This window comes from Tachypleus tridentatus, chromosome 7 (genome assembly GCF_004210375.1).
Source record: "Tachypleus tridentatus isolate NWPU-2018 chromosome 7, ASM421037v1, whole genome shotgun sequence".
NCBI classification, from domain to species: Eukaryota; Metazoa; Arthropoda; class Merostomata; order Xiphosura; family Limulidae; genus Tachypleus; species Tachypleus tridentatus.
Genome location: NC_134831.1, coordinates 50,455,544 through 50,476,116, shown reverse-complemented (window position 1 = coordinate 50,476,116; position 20,573 = coordinate 50,455,544). Strand labels below are relative to the sequence as shown.

Sequence of the window (20,573 nt, the reverse complement as noted above, 5' to 3'; positions counted from 1 at the left end):
CCTAATTTAGCAGTGTACGACTAGAGGGAAGACAGCTAGTCATCACCACTCACCGCCATCTCTTGCGCTACTCTTTTATCAAATAATAGTGGGATTTCCCGTCACATTATAACGCCCCTACGGATGAAAGGGCGAGCATGTTTGGTGTGAAAGGATTCAAACCCGCAACCCTCGGATTACGAATCGAGTACCTTAACCCATCAAGAAAGTACTATAATTACCATGAGGATGACAACACTGCGTTATTATATTAAAGAAATAATTTTCTTCATATTTTAATAATTATGGACAAGAATAAAGGAGCTTAAGAATTTAATAATGAAGCCTGTGAGCGAAAAACGCTCGCTTGAAAATAGCGAGTAATCAATTAGAGATCCTATTCATTCGTTTTTAATTTTTCATTTAGAAAAATATACAAACACAACAAGATTTTTAGGTCTTTAAGCAATTTAAGCTTGAATTATCTAACAAAAACCAATATAACTTTTATTTTGATCATAAGAGTTTGTTTAGAATTAAGCACAATGCCATAGAATGAGCCATCTGTGCTCTTTCCACCGAGGGTATCGAAACCCGGTTTTTGCGGTGTGAGTCAGCCGATACTCCGCTGTGCAAATGAGGCGATCATAAGATAGTGGAAATAGTTTACTTATTTAACAATTCAACGATTTTGTTCAATGTAAATAGAACCACATGGGTTCAGGTTCCTGTTTTAATTAAATTTTGCAAGCTTTCAACGTTTAATTTGATGGTGAGAGGCACTACGTGAAATCATTTTCTTAATATTTTAATAACTGTAGTCAACAAATAGATACAGAACGTGTTTGTAAAATTTCCTGCGCCACCTAGATGGTAATGATAGATGTAACAACAAAAATGAAATGCTGTATTTGTCTAAATACACTAACAGAATTTTTTGTAAGAACTTTTTATTGCCTGCGAGCACACCAGTGATTTATAAAGATTGAAGACCAAGATGGCGCTGCAAAGTTTATCTGAAGCTGATAGACCCCTTAAAGAACAGATAATTATGGTGTCACGTTTCTTGCGGAATGTGTATAGTACCGCCCTATCACTCTGTGCAGGTGGAGTTTCGTGAACTCTGATTTTCATGCATATGTTCATCAATTGAGTAGTGTCCTAATTTGGATTTTTAGTCAAGAAAGTTCATTTGTTCTTTTTTTAATTGCTTAATTAAACATTAAGCGTTTTTTTGTTGTTTTTTATGTAATTGTTGTTTCTTGTTGTTGTTTTCTGGCATGGTTTTTATTTTGTCCTTCATGTAACGCTGATTAATTGGTACAAAAATATACTTGAAACAAACCATTATGGCTATAAATAAATATATAAGAACTGCGGAGGCGAGAGACGACCATCTCTAACACATTCAGGTGAGAGTAAAAGCTCTTGTCATGGTCTTAAGTAATGAACAGATTAAATAAGATTTAACTTTAATAGAATAAGAACTTATAACTAGTGACACTGAAAAATGCAGTTGTTATTCATTAATATTTTCCTGTCACTGTTAACACTAGTATTTTTTATTTATTTCTTATGTTTTTTTAAAGTCTTTTGGTGATATTTCAGACTTGGGAGAGTCAGGTTCAATCTTGAATCCTTTCGCCGTCCTTGAGAATTGTCTTGTGTATATTTTATATTTTTCCGGGAAATCACTAGTATAATAACAATAGAGAATCACTGATTGTGCCGGTATCCCGGGGGGCACGAACTCTGACCCCTAATAAGATCATGCACATGTAGATAATTAAAGTAGTATTTAATATTATTAATACGGTTTCCATTCGTTGAGTTTGTGCGAAAGTTCTGCATAATACAAACAGTTTCGGTTGTATTCATACACATTTTTTTTAGTTTTAAATTACTCTGAGAGCGCTGTACATAAATACCTTTTCAATGCTCTCTTAGTTCTTAATTACTAATAATAAGATTTATGTCTAGCAATAGGTGGTCCAATTTTACGTTTATTTCTAATTTGTATGTTAATTAAGGAAAGGTACTTAGGGCTACTTTCCTCATGTATGCGGTAGTGGTCTAATTCACGTCTAAAGTTTGTTTTTGATCCACTTTTTCCGAAATAACTTTACGAGATATTTTGCAGTGTAACAGACAATGGTTATAGTTTTACGCATTATGTAACAAGTATGAAGTTGATTTTGGTATTTTAAAGGCTGTCGTAAGGCGAAATTTGTTTTATTTATAGTTTAGTTATTACATGTGATAATGCTATGTTAATCCATGCTGGGCATTCATATTCTATGACAGGACGTATGTAATGAATAAACTCAGTATTCCAAAAATCATATAATCTCAAAGTCTAAATTTAAAGTAGGTCCAGTTAAAGCTACATCTACTGGGTGATACCAGTTTTTATAGAGTTCCACTTCTCATCACTAGCCCTGAACTCAAGTTAACCAAAGTTAGCTAAGCTGAACTGGTATCAAACATATTGCTAGCGTATAACCCAATAACACACGTTGGTTAAAGTGTGGATTGAAATGGACCTGTCTTAAACTTAGATTTCCATATTAAACTATTTTCGGAATATTTATTTATTATTTATTATTTATTTATTATACCTGCTACGGTGCGGCTATATAATGTGAATAATTGAATAGTGGCTAATGACACTTTTTTTTCACTTCACCTATCCAGTGTATAGGATTTTCTCATACTGACAATAAAGCTCGTTCACAACATGTCTGAAGGGGTATGTATTATATATATTTAAATAATGTTAGTTACAGTGAATGTTTCACCGTTCTTGTACGTTGGTAAACTTTGGTTTTGATATCGTTTATATGTTTGACTCATGTGGAGTTTGAATCGTAAGTCTATTCGTTTGTTTGAGTTTCTTGCAAAGCTACACGAAGACTATTTGCGCTAGCCGTCCCTAATTTAGCAGTAGAAGACTAGAGGGAAAGCGGCTAATCATCACCATCCACTGCCAACTCCTGGGCTACTCTTTTACCAACAAATAGTGAGATTGGCCGTCACATTATACGTCTCCACAGCTGAAAGGGCGAGCTTTTTTTGGTGTGACGGGGATTTGAACCCGCAACCCTCGGATTACGAGTCGAACGCCTTAACACGCTTGGCCATACGGGCCAAATATTTTGTAAATGCTGTTTAAACGCTTCTACTATATTAGTGTGTACTAGTGTTTTATTAATTTCGAATGTTAAGGATATGCATGCGGTATTCTCACAGAGACTTAATGTACCCATGGAAATCCTCCATAATCCTTAATTATTTCTATAGCTACCCCAAGGTGTGGGTACTGCAAAACAAACCCCGTAAGACATTCGTCCGTATTATGTGAGCAAATGTGGCATGTTTGGTTTGTTTGTTTGATGTTAAGTACAAACTTACATCTATCTATACTGTGTCGACCACGAGTATTGAAAGAAGGGTCTTAGGTTGTGAGTTTTCAGACTTGACGCTGGACCACTGGAAGTGAGGGCGACATGTTTGGTTTCGTTAACTTGTAAGTGGCGATATAAACACAGTTTCAAAGGTTCACTATCGGGATCCCAAGGGGGCGAAACACATCTCGATCGTAGATTCGGATTAAGCGACTTACAAACCTACTCCTAAACTACTATAATGCCTGAGAAAACTTCCGATGCTGATTTCGCCCTTCTTTGTTACACCATATAAAATATAAACAAAACCCCAATTCCACCTGCCAAATTTGGTTCTGCTAGCTACAAAAGTGCGTTCGCGAACAAACAGATAAACAAATAAAAGCTCAAACACACGTGAATATATACATTCAAAATAACCGTTTGACAAAAAATTGAGATGAAAGTTCTGAATCCTTTTATTCAGTTAATAAAATTTCAATGTTGAATACTTTATAAGATTTAATTAAATTAATGTGTGTGTGTTTTCATATAGCAAAGCCACATCTGGCTATCTGCTGAGCCCACCGAGGGGAATCGAACTCCTGATTTTAGGGTCACGAATCCGTAGACTTTCCGCTGTACTAGCGGGGAACATAATTAAATTAAAGGTGGTTATATAATTTATGTTATAAACTGTCCATGTCACATTTCTTTGAATAAGAATGATGTGAAGTTATAAAAATTTATTGCTTGAACATGTATTGCGATCGAATCACTTAATTACATTAGCTAAAACAGAATATACGTGATATTAAACTTTATAGTTGTGTAAGAAAACAACGTTGCCAAACATTTTATTTCTAACCGTTAAATGATTTATGGACGATAACATTCACATATTAAGAGCTTGTATATCGTAGAAGAACCATTTATAGTTAGGGTTCTGTATTTTTGATCGGTTCTTATAACATTTTCAATGAGAGAGTTACACTGCAGTTATCTTACTGCTTAAACTTTCGTAGATTGATATTTCGAAGTGAAAAATACTTCTTAGTAGGAAGCAGTTAAGTGGTTTCATAGCTATAAACTTGATGATAAAAGGACACAAAGACAATTTCGTGGATTTTTTTCTGTTATGCAAGAGACTATGACTTTGTTATTGTAATTTTGTACAGGCGTATATCTGTACCTTAGAGAAGTGAAATTTCGGACATATATTCTGTTCCACGATATAAAGAAATTATCAAATACGATGTCTCCAGTACTAGTCGATGGAGTGGTTCAAATCCATATTTTCACATTGGGATGTAAGGTAGCTCTGGGTAAAAAACTACTGTAATAAATGGTGTGATAAACAGTTTCTATGAAAGTTGTTTATATATGACCAACATTTGGGTATGAATTTAGATAATGCCCTAAAGACATATTTTCATTCTTAATATTGTGTTCCTAACAAGTTGTAAACTTTTGATAAGAATTCTTACCAACATTCAAGATAAACAGGATTTATCACTAAACGTTAAAGTCGTTTGTTGAACCACAAAAAATAAAACAGTGAATAAAGTATATATACTTACAGACACCAAAATACGCATTTCAATAAATACAAGAGATATTGTGAGTGCTCCTTTATCATCCTTCAGTAGATATAAGAGATATTGTGAGTACTCCTTTATAATCCTTCAGTAAATACAAGAGATATTGTGAGTGTACTCCTTTATCATCCTTCAGTAGATACAAGAGATATTGTGAGTACTCCTTTATCATCCTTCAGTAGATACAAGAGATATCGTGAGTACTCCTTTATAATCCTTCAGTAAATACAAGAGATATTGTGAGTATACTCCTTTATCATCCTTCAGTAGATACAAGAGATATTGTGAGTACTCCTTTATAATCCTTCAGTAAATACAAGAGATATTGTGAGTATACTCCTTTATCATCCTTCAGTAGATACAAGAGATATTGTGAGTACTCCTTTATCATCCTTCAGTAGATACAAGAGATATTGTGAGTGCTCCTTTATCATCCTTCAGAGGATACAAGAGATATCGTGAGTACTCCTTTATCATCCTTCAGTAGATACAAGAGATATCGTGAGTACTCCTTTATCATCCTTCAGTAGATACAAGAGATATTGTACAAGAGATAGTGAGCTCCTTTATCATCCTTCAGTAGATACATGAGATATTGTGAGTACTCCTTTATCATCCTTCAGTAGATACAAGAGATATCGTGAGTACTCCTTTATCATCCTTCAGTAGATACAAGAGATATTGTGAGTACTCCTTTATCATCCTTCAGTAGATACAAGAGATATTGTGAGTACTCCTTTATCATCCTTCAGTGGATCCAGACGATTTGTTTATTGCCCTTTTTCTTTATGCCTTTTCTTCTCAGCTACTTGGTGTGCTTACAAATGTAAATTCCTTGCAGTTTGTTTGTGCTATATCAGCTTTTTGCTGAAAATGTTTTTATTATTATTATTTTACTGAGTATGTAACGAATTCGCTATCGAACTTCCTCTAAACAGCCCATATAACCGTGTCGACGTTTATAACAAATATCCGCCGTCATAATAATTTGAGAATAATCTTTAAAACGACCATTTTTATGCGACTAGTTTTAAAATTTAGAATCGATGTTCACGGATGTTAATATCGTTGATGCCAACGTTTCAGCAGTAAACTGGTTTAATAAACATTTTATACCGTTTTACAGTCATGCGCGTAACAATAATTGCGCATATTTTCGTGAAGTCACAACACGTTTATCTATTACTTGCTTTTTAATGCCCGGAGTAATTGAGTTGGACGGTTATGATTCCAAATGAAATAAGTATAGCAACATATAGTTACCATTCTAGTAGAATTTAACTGCTCTTATTGGAAGATATCTGTATTCTTGTTTACCTGATGTGCAACGTCTCGCGTGCTGGTTATCATTTGACTTGTTTAAATTAACGATACTTAAGCTCGCGACATGGCATAAAAATATAAATAAATTGGTGTGTTAAAAGATCAAAAGCTGATGATAAACCTTTATCATAATACAGCACGTGAGGATAAATTATTCTAAATAGTCAATATATGAACACAAATTAGAAATTTCCTTATATCATTGCTATTATTTTTCTTATTGCATTGTTATGAGTAGCAAAAAAACTTTAGGAATTGATTTAGCAAACTACCGGTCAAAATATATTTAGTAAAGAACTTAATCATATAACTCTTAGAGCGTATAAAGAGAGTGTATGTTCCATTAGCAAGTCTTGTTTAAATGAAAGATTAATTGATTAAAATGTAGGAAAACTGACGATCTTGAATGATCATTTTTACCAGTAAAATTATCATTTCAGAGACTTCGGTCGTCCGAATGTAGTAAGTGTTTTATGACTTACAATTAAGGCATGTTCTAAAAAGTTCATATTATTTAGAACTTGTTCTTCATGAGAAACATATATATCAATATAAATCAGTTTAAGTTTAATTGTGTTGTAAAGTTTTATGTGACATTTAATTTTTTTTTAACTAATTATTACTCACTTAATATTAAAAATATTTAGTGTTACGTTTAAGGTATAATAAGTAGAATATAATAACATAAACAACACTAGAATCGACCCCAAACAACATTGGTAATAATCCTGTATTATAATGATAAGAATATTGACATATTTCAATATAAGGCAAAAATTAAGCGCATTATATACACAATATATACAAAAACATAATGGTAATACATTACCGAAGAGAAATGTCCCCACATCTGTCTTTTATTAATTGTTTGCATAGAGGAAAAACATACTCACATCTGAATTAACTTTCACTTTTTGTGCACAGTCGTAAAATGTATTAATTTCAAACTGTACAACTATGAATTAATTGTTTTTCAATTTAAAACTTAGCTTGCTCTTAATCCAAATATTTTTACCAGTATTCTGGATTAACTTTCATTACTTATTTCATTTTTCAGTTGTATGGCTGGGGTTTGGTTTGAATTTTGCGCAAAGCTACTCGAGGGCTATCGGCGCTAGCCGTCCCTAATTTAGCAGTGTAAGACTAAATGGAAGGCAGCTAGTCATCACCACCCTCCGCTAACTCTTGGGCTACTCTTTTACCAACGAATAATGGAATTGATCGTCAATTATGACGCCCCCACGGCTGAAAGGGCGAGCATGTTCGGTGTGATGGGGATTCGAACCCGCGACCCTCGGAATACGAGTCGAGTGCCTTAACCACCTGGCCGTGCCGGCCATGTATGTCTCCAGAGTTACAACGCTAGAAACCTGGTTTAGATACCCCTGGTGGGTAAATCGCAGATAGCCGTTTGTGTTTCTACAAACAACGCAAACTCACACAGATTCTCTTGCGTCTGAAAATCAAAATCAGAATTATTAAAATTGAGTAGTTATCTTTTCTCTTATGAACTCCGATATATAAATTTCATGAGTCTCTTTTTAGTCTTGATCTCATTTTTAATAAATTATTATGCACTTTTAACGCTGTGGTGTTTTTTTATTTATTTAATTTATGCATAGGTAACTTTGTTTACCGTACTTATAAACTTCATTATTATTTTAGTTTATGACATTTTTATTTTAACAAATTAAACGTTATTTCCATAATAAATCTTACGTGGATGCACGGTCTGTGAAACTGAATCTGTCGTAAATCTCGCAAATAAGTTTAAAACATTAAAATAAGAAAATTAATGTGTGCTCAAGGCTACAACTTTTCAGGCCTATCTTCCTTTCTCCTGTCTGTGGCTAGTTAATTCATTTGTTTTGGAAATTCGATTCGCAGAAACTTAAGAACCAACTCCGTTAGCCGTCCTAGCTTTGAACTAATAGGCTAAAGAGAAAGAAGCTAGTCAGCGGCACCCTTCGCCAGCTCTTGGGCTACTCGAACCGAATAGTAGGATTTGAACTTCACCTTTATAACGAAACTAGTACAATTGACCAAACTTTTCGAAGCTAAAATACATTTATTTATTATGTTATTTCTAAATTTATCACTGTGTAAGTTTGAAAAACTCACAGGTTGTTAACATAAAATTAAACAAACTAAAAATTCTCAGTACGCTTACAGTCTGCATAAAAATACTCAGATAAGTATTGTGTTGTGTGCGCCTACCCTTATACCACATACTGTCTCCAGTAACATGTTATCTACATTTCAAAGCATGTTATCAGTAATTCTGGCTTGCTGTGAGTACTCAAAAGAACACCATCAACGACCCCAGATTACATCTTTTCGGTGAGTTAGTGCAATGTACGTGTTACTTACACTCAAACAAATTGAAATGCTGTTTCTGTTTGGAGGCCACTAGCCCACAAGGGTCAAACCACAGTTAACACCATATTCCAAATGTGCATGAAAACTATATTCAGTCATAACTCTTGACGTTGCCACTAGGATCCTGCTGCTTGGGGTTAAGGTAACAACATTTATATGTAAACATATCTATGAGCTCGCGTAAGTTATGTGGAGTGTGAGCCTCATTTTATAACTTGCTGACCTTTGCAGGTCCATTACGAAAAGTTACACCACTCATGCCTATTTATGATCAAGCTTATGAGTAATGCATGCCTTCTCTGTTGGAACGATTAGCGTAACATGCGTCGATTTGTTCTCATTTTCGGATTATTTTTCGCAGTTGATAACGAACGACAAAATTTCAGATTTGGCAGCAAATATGGCAACGACCATCTTACATTTTATATATATAGAAGCTCAGCTGAAACCAGTTAATGTTAATTCTGAATTTATAAACAGAGCAACCATCGTTAACGACAAACCGTGTGTAAACAAAATATGTGAACAAGAATCCAAAAGATAATTATTCTAGAATTAACTGAAAAGCCTTGTAATCTTTGTTTAGAAATTATAGTTTACATCACTTAGAAGAGGAATATATTTTACAGTCAAAGTTTATATACTAGATTTACAAGTTCATTATATTAATTTATAAATACTTTTATATTTACTCGCATGATAAGCATTCTGAATCTAGAATGTTCAGGCTACATTTCTCTGTTAGTGCGACTTTAATGAGCCTAACATATATATCAACGTTGTTGTAAAAACATTAAGTATTCGTGAGTAAAAACATCTCTTTCACAAAAATTATTTTTTAACACCATGTTCTCAAAGCCAGGAATAAAACCGTCAAATAATATTAAAACTATTAAACTCTATAAATTCTTGCAGAATGCTCCAAATCTTTTTATTCTGCTATTTTAAGCAGTTTGAGATTGAATTACAAATCGTACTTACATATATATATGTATATATTATGAGACATGTCAAGGCAGCACACCTCTGGGGCTCCAGTGTAACAGGAAATGGATCTAGCTTTGTTACTTGTGTTACCCCACTAACAGCAACACATACTTGGCGGAATAGACCGACACTCCTTTTATGAAACTACACCAAATAATGAGATCCCAGAGCCTGCCTTTGTTTTCGCTCAGGTGGCATTCCAAAATCTCCCAGTGTTGTTCAGTTTAGTTTAGTCTATGGTTATGAAGTGGCCATAACTTATCCTGTGTGGTATAGCATGGTACATTAATATTCTGTTAAGTATATGATCTTTCCCTTGCTGGTAGTATTGCAACAATGTAGTAATTTCCATAATATCACATTCAATAAGGCAATCATAACACTTTTAATATGCACCAGTGAACGAATTGCAAACTAGCTAAAATAGGCCCACAACCCGATACTATTCTTAAATAAAAGGACACAGTCATATCCAAATAGTCTTTTGGTTGTCATTAAATTCAATGCATTTGTTCAAACAGTCAGTCATTATTGGTTTTATTTTATAAGAGTTCATACCTTGTATTGACAATCGTAGTGAACGGATTACATACTGCGAACCGTACGGGAAATTTAGTGCTGCATAAGGCTTTCAGACAAACAGTTTTGTTTCGCAACACATTTCGAAGATTATATGACTAAAGTAATGACTGAAATATGGATGCCTGGGCAGATAGTTTTCTACAATGGCGCACCCATTAGTCATTTATATGTTCAGCACATTAGTCAAATGCAATTTCAATATAAAATGTTTCTTATATTTATACTATCAATGCTATATACAGTCACTATCTTTGTTTGTAAGCTCACGAGTTGTTTGTTTATTTTCTTATGATACCTTAACTGTAAGATCCAATTTCATTATCAGTAATTTAAGGATAACGCCCAAGATGATCTTAAACTAACCCTCTTGCTACCATTCAACCTCTTGTAGATCATATCATTGGCGTTGTTTAACTTAAACTGGTATTACTAAATCTTACCGAAATGCTTTAAAAGATAAAATTCAATCCATTGTTACACGATATTTAAGCACATAATTTAACTGGTTTTATTAAATGAATTTTTTTAATACTTTGTTTTCACTTATTTTACTTTTTCGTATTACATGAAGCTAGCTTCAGAGATTATATGCAGCAGTAAATGGTAACAATCTTGTGAAAATTGAGTTAATAGTTAGGTCTATGTTGTCCCGCTAATTTTGGAATAAAATGTAATATTTCAGCTCCTTTACAAAACATATATATATTGTGCAATATTTCAGGCAAAAGGTATTCATGGCCCGGGATGGCCAGGTGGTTAAGGCACTCGACTCGTAATCTGAGAGTCACGGGTTCGGAACCCCGTCACACCAAACGTGCTCGCCCTTTCAGCCGTGGAGGGGTGTTATAATATGACGGTCAATCCCACTAACGTTGGTAAAAGAATAGCCCAAGAGTTGGCTGTGGGAGGTGATGACTAGCTGCCTTCCCTCTAGTCCGACATAGCAAAATTAGGGACGGCTAGCGCAGATAACCCTCGAGGTGCTATCCGCGAAATTCAAAAACAAACAAACAAATATATTCATCAACAAAAGTTAGGCTAAATAATTAAATATAAAAAAACTCAAGAATACCGATGTAAATAATATCATGGCCCCCTCTAACAGTGATCTCACCAAACTATGAAATGCATGAAAAATTATAATACCTTTCTAGTTCAATTAAAAAACACAAACAAGCAAAACAGTGAAAAATTGTTTTTTTAAGCCTATGATAATTATAATTGTAGAAACATACTAATCACAACTTTTTAATGTTATAATACGGGCGTAGTCTAGTAGGTAGCGTGCCAGATTACAAATTAAAAGGTTCAGGATTCGAGTCACGATATGCCTTTAAACACGCTTTACATTTTAAGCTGTGAAAACGTTATAATTATAGTAGTTAATCCAACTATTCCGTGTAACGTAACCGCATAATAGGCAGCGACTGTTGTGGTTGGTTTCAATTCCTATTAGTCGGTAGTCTTAAATAGGAATGACTATGCCTAGAACTTATGGTCGTCTGTAATTGCCGTTTATCTCTTGTATCGCATTAGGTGCTTTTCAGGTTTAAAATACCAAAACTAATATTACATTTATAATCATCCACGTATTTAATGTAAGCCAATTAGTTGGTAACCTTCTGATTGTGTGAAATTAAATGCTAAAACTCTGGTTTCAATACTCGTGATGCGAATAGCACAGTTAACTCATTGTGTAGCACTTTTGGTTAACTACAAACAAAGAAATCTTCTGAATGTTAAGCGAACCATTTTTGTTTAATAACATAAAAATAAGTTGACTTGCTAAGTTGAAGCTTAAAAAACAAAGCAACTCGATAAATGACATCAAAACTAATATTATTTTAAAAAATTGGCTATTTGTACACGAGCTCTAAAAGTTTAGTATAAAATAGTTCATTAATTCAACAATAATATCATTATTGGAGCTGATGGAAAGCTAGACTTTATAACCACGGAATAATCGAACTATTCCAATCTTATTATAAAAAAAATCATAAACAGGGGTTAATTTTCTATAGTTACTAGTAGCTGAGGTTATTTCTTCTTTGTTACTTGAATTGATTCACATCTAGAATCTTAAATATTATTCATCAATTGGAAAAAAATTAACCACAATGAAGATCACGACTAATTCTCGTGTACGTTTAAAGCCAATATATATCTGAGGGACATAAGTATGTAACTGTGCGTAATTTCCTGTAATACACAAAAACAGTTAAAAACAATAAATAAATACATGACTTATTACTTGTCCAGTATTATATAGATGGAGATGCAGTCAGAGAAGCTATAATTAAAATATTATTTATACCACGAATTATTATAAAAGCAATACGAAAAACCATGCTTTAAATATTTCTAACACTACATGACGCAGTTTACAGGTTGTTTGGAGTGCAAACAATGTATAAAATATAATTTGCATTGTAAAATAACATGAAAACACAACAGAAAAGTAAGCACTAAAACTTGATTACCTCACACAATAAAAACTAAAAAAGGCCTTTCTATTATTGACATTAAGGTGTAAGAGAAACTAAAATAGCCCTTCTCTTCTCATATGGTGTCACCGTTTTCTGAAAGATTTTTTGTGAGTTTCTGTTAGTGACATTTTCTAGATTTGAGATCTCGACGTGAAAGTGTAAATGTTTTTTTAAACGGTACGTGTTAAAAATATCGCGATCTTGTTTCAGATATTTTGAAGTTTTGTTGCCTTACTAAGGTTAGATTTTAAGAGTTAAAAAAGGTACACAGAAGGCGTTATCAAATCTAAAGAGTCATGTATTTGTAATTTTGATATGCATTCTTAGATATCCAGGAAATCACGTAACAGAGCACTTTTATTAAGTTGCTGATGAAAACTATAAATACATCAGAATAAAAAGAAAGACATACGGACGAACAGTTTCAGTTTGGCAATTGTTACTACGTAAAACTGAAGCCAAAAAAGCGGACTTTTAATGCCGCATGCAACTTGGGTACCGTTGTTAATTGCCCATATTCAGAACTCCTACACGGGGAATGGTGCACGCTTACGTCGTCTCACCATCTTTGTGAAGTGAACGAAATAAATGGCGCGCGAGTCGTAGTGCATTTTTAAATGTTTCCTTATATTTCTGCGTTAGGTTTGAGTTGCAAAAATACCTTTATGCTTCTACGTTAGAATAAATACATTTGTAACTCCGTGATATAACTAACAATTGAAGGTACTCCATGTATAACACTGTAGCTAACTGTGTTATTCCATGATTATCAGTCGTGAATGATCAATAGCTTTCAAACTAAAGTTTATTTACTTTCAAATACAGCAAATTGTTTACGAAAAATCACTCTATCATAGCACAGTCTGTTACACACTTTTATATTTCTATATTTTTGCTTTGTCTAGTGTCAATACGATATCATACAGAAAATGCTCCTCATCTCTAATGAGACTGTTCTCTAGTTTCTCGGCAGTAAATTTAATGGCTCAAACCACTAAAACCCAGGTTTTAATACTCGTGACGAGCACGGCATAGATAGCTCATTGTGTAGCTTTGCGCTTAACAAAAAAGAGGCAATCTAGTCAGAGTTACTATTCATTAAATTGAAGTTGAGATACTGAGACTGAACAAGATATTAAACAAGTTCTATCCACATAAGACTAAGTGTATACGGCATAAACAGTTGTTGGATATTCCTGGCTGTCAGCCTGTTCTGAAAGTTTAAAAACATTGATATCATGAAACGTACCAGATGTGTGAATAGTTGATGTGTATATTTAAAAAATGAGCTGTTGTCAGGTGAGCTTAAAAAATAGTATAAACATGAAACGTTAACTTTGGAATTGTTCTGCTTGTGCATTTAGGTATCCAAGAAAGTTATAACACTTAAAAACTAAGCTAGATACGAGATTTGAGGTTTGTTTATATTGTGACGTAGACCTGGCGTGGCCTAGTGGTTGGTGCCAGACTTTGAACTCGAAGGTTCATGATGCTATGGCCGTGAAAACGCAATTCACACTTTTGGCACTGGTTGCGCTATAAAAGAGACAATCAGATTTCACTTTTCGGTAAGATTTGACTTCTTTTTAGTATAACAATTCAAAATTAAAAACGGTTATGCGCATATAGTCCTTGTGAAGATTCGCGAAAAAAATTCTGAAAAGCATATGATCAAACATTGTGAAAGTACCTTCTGCTAGCTATATGGCACAAAAATAAACCATTGAAGTATGATAACAATATAAATGGTAGCCCAGTAAAAAGGGGATATCGAAACCACCTTTAATTCCGTTTCGGTATGCCTTTCTTGTGTGCCACCCTGTGTTTTACGAGAATTTATCTTGATATATATTGCAGATTCGTGCGGCCATTTGTCCTTATGAGAAATCAAAAGCGTAAAAAGTGGATTATAAGGTAAAACAAAAATGTACATTGCGGACAATAAAGATAAATTAATCACTTGTAGTTATTAATCATATTTAGGATTAAGTATTTCCAATTAAAAATGTAAACAAGACATATTTGGTTACTTACTTCATTTACATGTTCATTCCATCCTCCTTTCCTATTGATTGAATAAATGTATTACATCTTCATAGAAATTATCAATCTTTATTTCCTTAATAAGCTTTTTCTCAATCACGATTAACGCTAAACTTGCAAGTCTTTCTTGTCGTTGTGCATTTCTGGTGTAGCTGTGTATTCTTTTTAAATGAGAAAAAGGACACTCAACTGATGCTGGGAGAGTCAAGTTATCTCACACAACTTTGTAAGTTGTTGCAGGGCTGCATCTAACTTACTATTTCGCAAACAATAAAGTAATTCATCCACTAGTTTTCCTTTCAAATCAACGTCAGCGTATAAAACTGAATGTTCACTTTTCAAGCGATGAATATCAAAATTTTCTCCATAATTATCTTGTAATGATTTTCGTGCTAAGTCAGGAAATATTTTTGTGTCTTCTTCCTGTTTTTTAATGTAAAGAAGCTCAATGAATGGTATGTTTTTCAGTCTTTGAAACTTAATTCCAAACTGGCTGCAAATTGCATTCAAATTTTTATTAAATAATTTTCTGTGTGTTATTTTAATGTCTTCTCCGGGATCATTTCTTATTCGTTTTGTAGGGGTGTATAATCCATCGACTGCTGCTCAAAATTCATCGAAATCCTCTCGTTTTTCTTTTGCAGAATATTCACCATTTCATTTACTTTGTTAATACAGTAGGATATGCCAAATATCCTATTCTGTAGAACATCAATAAAACATTTGTATATAAAAAAATACTGGCAAATATATTCAACAAGAAACTGAACTCAAAATCTCTGGAATTCGATGAAAGTGCTTGGGCAAAGGTAACTGTTTCAGTATCCCAGCTGCTAAAATTATCAACAATATTTTGAAATAAGTCAACGAATTATTCCTTGTGTTCCAAGATAGTTTCAACAAGACAATGATTGTAATTCCAACAAGTCGGGGTCATTTTCATGAATCTTTTCTTCAATTCAGTGTTTAAAGATGCACACGCTTTGTTGATTTCGCAAAAAAAAAAAACCCAAAGAGAATTATTTAAGTTTTATGAATAATTCATCACACTCCATGATCTTTGTTGTAGATTGCGATAACACTAAATTCAATCTATATGTCATACAATGAATGAAAAGAGCTTTTCGATACTTATTTCTAATTTTGTTTAGAAATCCATCCAGCTCAGTCGACATCATGCTTGCCCCATCATACGTTTGCGCGACGAAGTTTGACCCAATATTTAATTCATAGACTAAATTAAACATTATCTTGGATAAGCCTACAGCTGTTCGATCTGCACTAACATTTGTAAACCCCAGAAATCTATCATAATTTTCAACATCTTTAGTCACATATCGCAGAACACTAACAAGCTGAGAAATGATTCTTGCATCAGTAGTTTCATCTCAAATAAGAGCCACAGACGAAGAATGACTTATTTCGCTTTTAATTTCAGTCAGCAATACTTTTCCTACAAAATTAATGAGGTAATTCTGGATTTTATGTGACAAGACAGAAAAAAACACTCGATTTCTCTAAATGGGATTTCAATAATGGATCATATTTCTTGCACAAATGTCCCCCAGTGGCACAGTGGTATGTCTGCGGACTTTCACACTAAAAAACCGGATTTCGATCCCCGTGGTGGGCAGAGCACAAATAGCCCATTGTGTAGCTTTGTGCTTAATTCTAAGCAAACAAACTTGCACAAATTTACCACTTCCACCTTACTACCTCGGTTGGCGGACTCTAGTGGTTCATCATGACACCTAAATGCTAATTTTTGTTCACCTAACTAGCATATTACGTCGAGTAATCATTCTTAAAATGCATCTATTCCTCTTCACCTTTTCATTGTGCATTTGTACATTTATTTTATATTGGCTAATTAGTTGGAATTTAATCCCTGATATTCTAAATCTAGTTCGGCCAAGAGTTGAAAATACATGACTGAAGGAGTTTTCATGTCTTCTAATTGCCTTATGCATGTTATTTAAATCATCAGATCCGCTAGAGTTCCATGTCCAAAGTTCACTGTTAAATAACATAAAGATGGCCAGCAGAAAAGATTCTGGAAGTTAGGACAAGCAGTTAACCGAGATGTTCTGTCATATTTGTGTACACTGAATTTTCGAACGCACTGTTTTGTTCTTCCAGTCAAGCTTAGAACTGCCATGGGTCTACCATTTCTGATGATGCTTTCTTTATCACTAAAACGCTTTGTACCAAACTTCTTCACTAATAAGTTTCAAATAATACAGTTACAATTTTTCTTATTATCTGTTGACTATATATTCAGATCTGAAGGATGAAGCTATATAAACAATTTATGCATAAAACAAATAGCAGTATCATTCAGTACAATGCCCGAAGCACCTGCACATCACGTAACATCAGAGTTTGTTTGTTTGTTTTGGAATTTCGCACAAAGCTACTCGAGGGCTATCTATGCTAGCCGTCCCTAATTTAGCAGTGTGAGACTAGAGGGAAGGCAGCTAGTCATCACCACCCACCGCCAACTCTTGGGCTACTCTTTTACCAACGAATAGTGGGATTGACCGCACCATTATACACCCCCACGGCTGAGAGGGCGAGCATATTTAGCGCAACGCGGGCGCGAACCCGCGACCCTCGGATTACGAGTCGCACGCCTTACGCGCTTGGCCATGCCAGGCCAACATCAGAGAGGTAGCAAACAATCACGAGCGCGAGGTGTTGGTCATGAAAAAACAAGTTTCCAAATATTGCAAAAAAATTAACTATAAATTATTTATCTTATCGTATTTTACGAAACGCTAACTTATGTATAAATTATTTATTTCACTCAAAATGTTTAATTGATTTAAATAATTTAATATATAGACTTTAAACTGTCCATAAGTTCTAATTTTGCGTGTATTTTGAAGTATGATGAACTGGTAATTGCTTCCTTTATACCATAGAAGAAACCAATATAACATTCAAGGTATGTTTTTATTTACAAAGTGTGAATTAATTTTTTTTATTCATAAAACTATTAATGTAAGAAGCATATTATAGTTTAAAGAATATATTATGTAACTAAAACATTTTTAGAAAAGGCTTTATTTCTAATAGGAAAAAACTAAAACAACTCAAAAAGGAAGCATTTTTGCAAGTTGTAGTCAGGATTCTCCCTAACAGTGTTTTCGCCCGTGCAAGTTGATTAGTGATTAGTGATTACTGATTATGTACAGTATAGTATAGTGCTTTCGTGCGAATCAATTGCAAGTTCATAACTTCATATTTAGTTGACACTTCCCTTGCTTCCATGAACCGCACGCATCTGATATATTGAAAATTGATTATGCAGAAACCCCAATTCTATACAGTTCTTTTTAAACAATAATTTGTAGCCTTTAAAATTCATAATCCGTTAAATTATCATCTGGTAGATTGCATGGAATTGATGCATTATAAATAGAATGTTGTTTGTTTTGTTTTATCTTTTTTCTATTATTGGGATGAATATACATTATGTTTTTTATAGAGTAGTGGATGCAACACACACACATATATACTAGTTTTTATGTACCTCCTAGTGGGTGCAACACGCACATGCTGGTTCTTATGTGCACCTGGTTGTTATGCTTGCAGCATGTGTATCTTGGTCATTAGGTGCGTAATTTGTTTGTTTGTTTGTTTGTTTGTTTGTTTTGAATTTCGCACAAAGCTACTCGAGGGCTATCTGTGCTAGCCGTCCCTAATTTAGTAGTGTAAGACTAGAGGGAAGCAGTTAGTCATCACCACCCACCCCCAACTCTTGGGCTACTCTTTTACCAACGAATAGTGGGATTGACCGTCACATAATAACGTCACCACGGCTGAAAGGTTGAGCATGTTTGGCGCGAGGGGGATGCGAACCCGCGATCCTCAGATTACGAGTCGCACGCCTTAACACGCTTGGCCATGCCAGGCCTAGTGCGTAATAGTAGGTGCAACATGCATCCGTTATAAAAATGTTGCATTATGTTAATTTTTTTAATTAAAATTAGTACGTGTCCAACATATATATTACTATTTATTTCTGAAGCAATAAAACATGTGTTGTCTGCACTCTACGCGTTCACTTATGTCAATTTTGCTGATGTAAAAACAGAGCATTTCATTTGCAAGTGTTCAAAATTTCCTGCTTTTAAACACAGCTAAACAATTTGAAACATAATTTCTGAAATACTACGTTTCCTTCCTTCTTATGTAATTATTACATTGTTAGGTAAAGAGCTACAGCATTTTTTTATTTTTTCTATTAAGAAATATCATCGACTTATGTATTACATAATGCCAGAATTAAACTGGTTCATTCTCTTCTCATTATTCTTTTTTTCCAGAAGTGGTAGTAGTTGGACTTGTGTGTTGTAATGTTATATGTTTTATTCTGTTGCTTAGGATAATGAAAACTTCCAAATCTCTCATAGCTCGCAGCTTATAACACTAAAACTAGAAGTTTTTATTATTCTAAGCAACAGAATAAAGCATATAACACTATAACACACAGCACAATTGCTACCGCTTCTGGAAAAACCAGAATAATTTCGAAGTAGGAGAGAAGGAACCAGTTTAATTCTTACGTTATGTAATATATAAATAAAATTCCCTTTGTGAGCACAGAGCATATAGCGTAATGTGCTGAGACAAACAATAAAACAACATCATTTAACAAACTTATCGACCAGTTCCAGTTATTTTAACTATGAATGTTAAAGTACTTGTTTGTTTCGATTTTTTACACAACAATGCTTAAAGAACTATCTACCATACACAGACTAGAGAGAATACAGCTAAACAATGGCCCATACAGTTGGTTCTTAGGATCCTCTGATCTAAACATGGGATTCGACTATCAGTCTTTTAAAGCACCTACAGCCTGAATTCTAGAGCGCGAATTTGCGGGAATGAGGCGCAAATCATTGACACTTAGCTTCACAGCCCTGCACAGTAACCGCTAAGCCACGTCCGTCGAGAAGGTTGTAATAATAAGCAGATGAAATCATTTGGCAACTGATGCCAAACAACCATACGTCTTTCTTTTTGTTCTGGTCATGTATTACTAAGATAATTAGTTGTTTTTGCGTAGCACTAGTAACGTCGTGGAAGAAGTGTGCGATATGCCACTATCAAAGAATCGAATAGACGGGTCTCGGAGTCAACTATTGATTAACTCTCAAGATAAAGCCTTTATACACTGGGGGTAACTAAAGTGTTTAGATATGTCTAACGTTAGACAGCTGGGGCTACTTAATTAGACTGGAAATGATATTCAATAGCAAAAATATTGCTGAATTCAGATTATGCCAACAGTTTAGATTTTAAAAAAAAGCCCAGATTGAGCGGTAAACAGCTTATAACACGATCAGTTTCTCCAGGACCACACTTAAATAACACACCTACTCATGTACACCCACACGTACATATATACGTGTAATTAAACGTAAGCAGTCTTATATACTGCATGTGTAAAAGCAGCCTTAGAGATATTAGAATATCATCTGTATCTAATATATAGAATGTTTGCTGCATTCAAAGTTTGTATAGAAAACTGAATTATCGGAAATGATTCAAATTATTAAGAATAGTAATATCCTAAATACCAACGCTTCAATAAACTGGCATACTTAGTATATCTAATTACCATATGAACGTAGTGTTAAACTACGAGTTTTAATCATATATGTGTGTGTGTGTGTACACATTGCATATTGTAGTCTTTCAACTGTAGCTTGTGGTTTGCTTCAATGAAACACTTCTAAATAATCTGTGAAACGAAACGCTGGTATTCAGTTAAAGAAAAATAAATTTTGATGCTATAAAGT

General features: G+C 34.0%; 1 protein-coding gene across 6 annotated transcripts in view; it reads left to right on the top strand.

The window, feature by feature from the left end:
- LOC143255637 (growth hormone secretagogue receptor type 1-like) overlaps positions 1-20,573 on the top strand; it is an 83,282-nt gene that overhangs the window by 53,272 nt on the left and 9,437 nt on the right. The gene's annotated exons all lie outside the window — the stretch shown is intronic.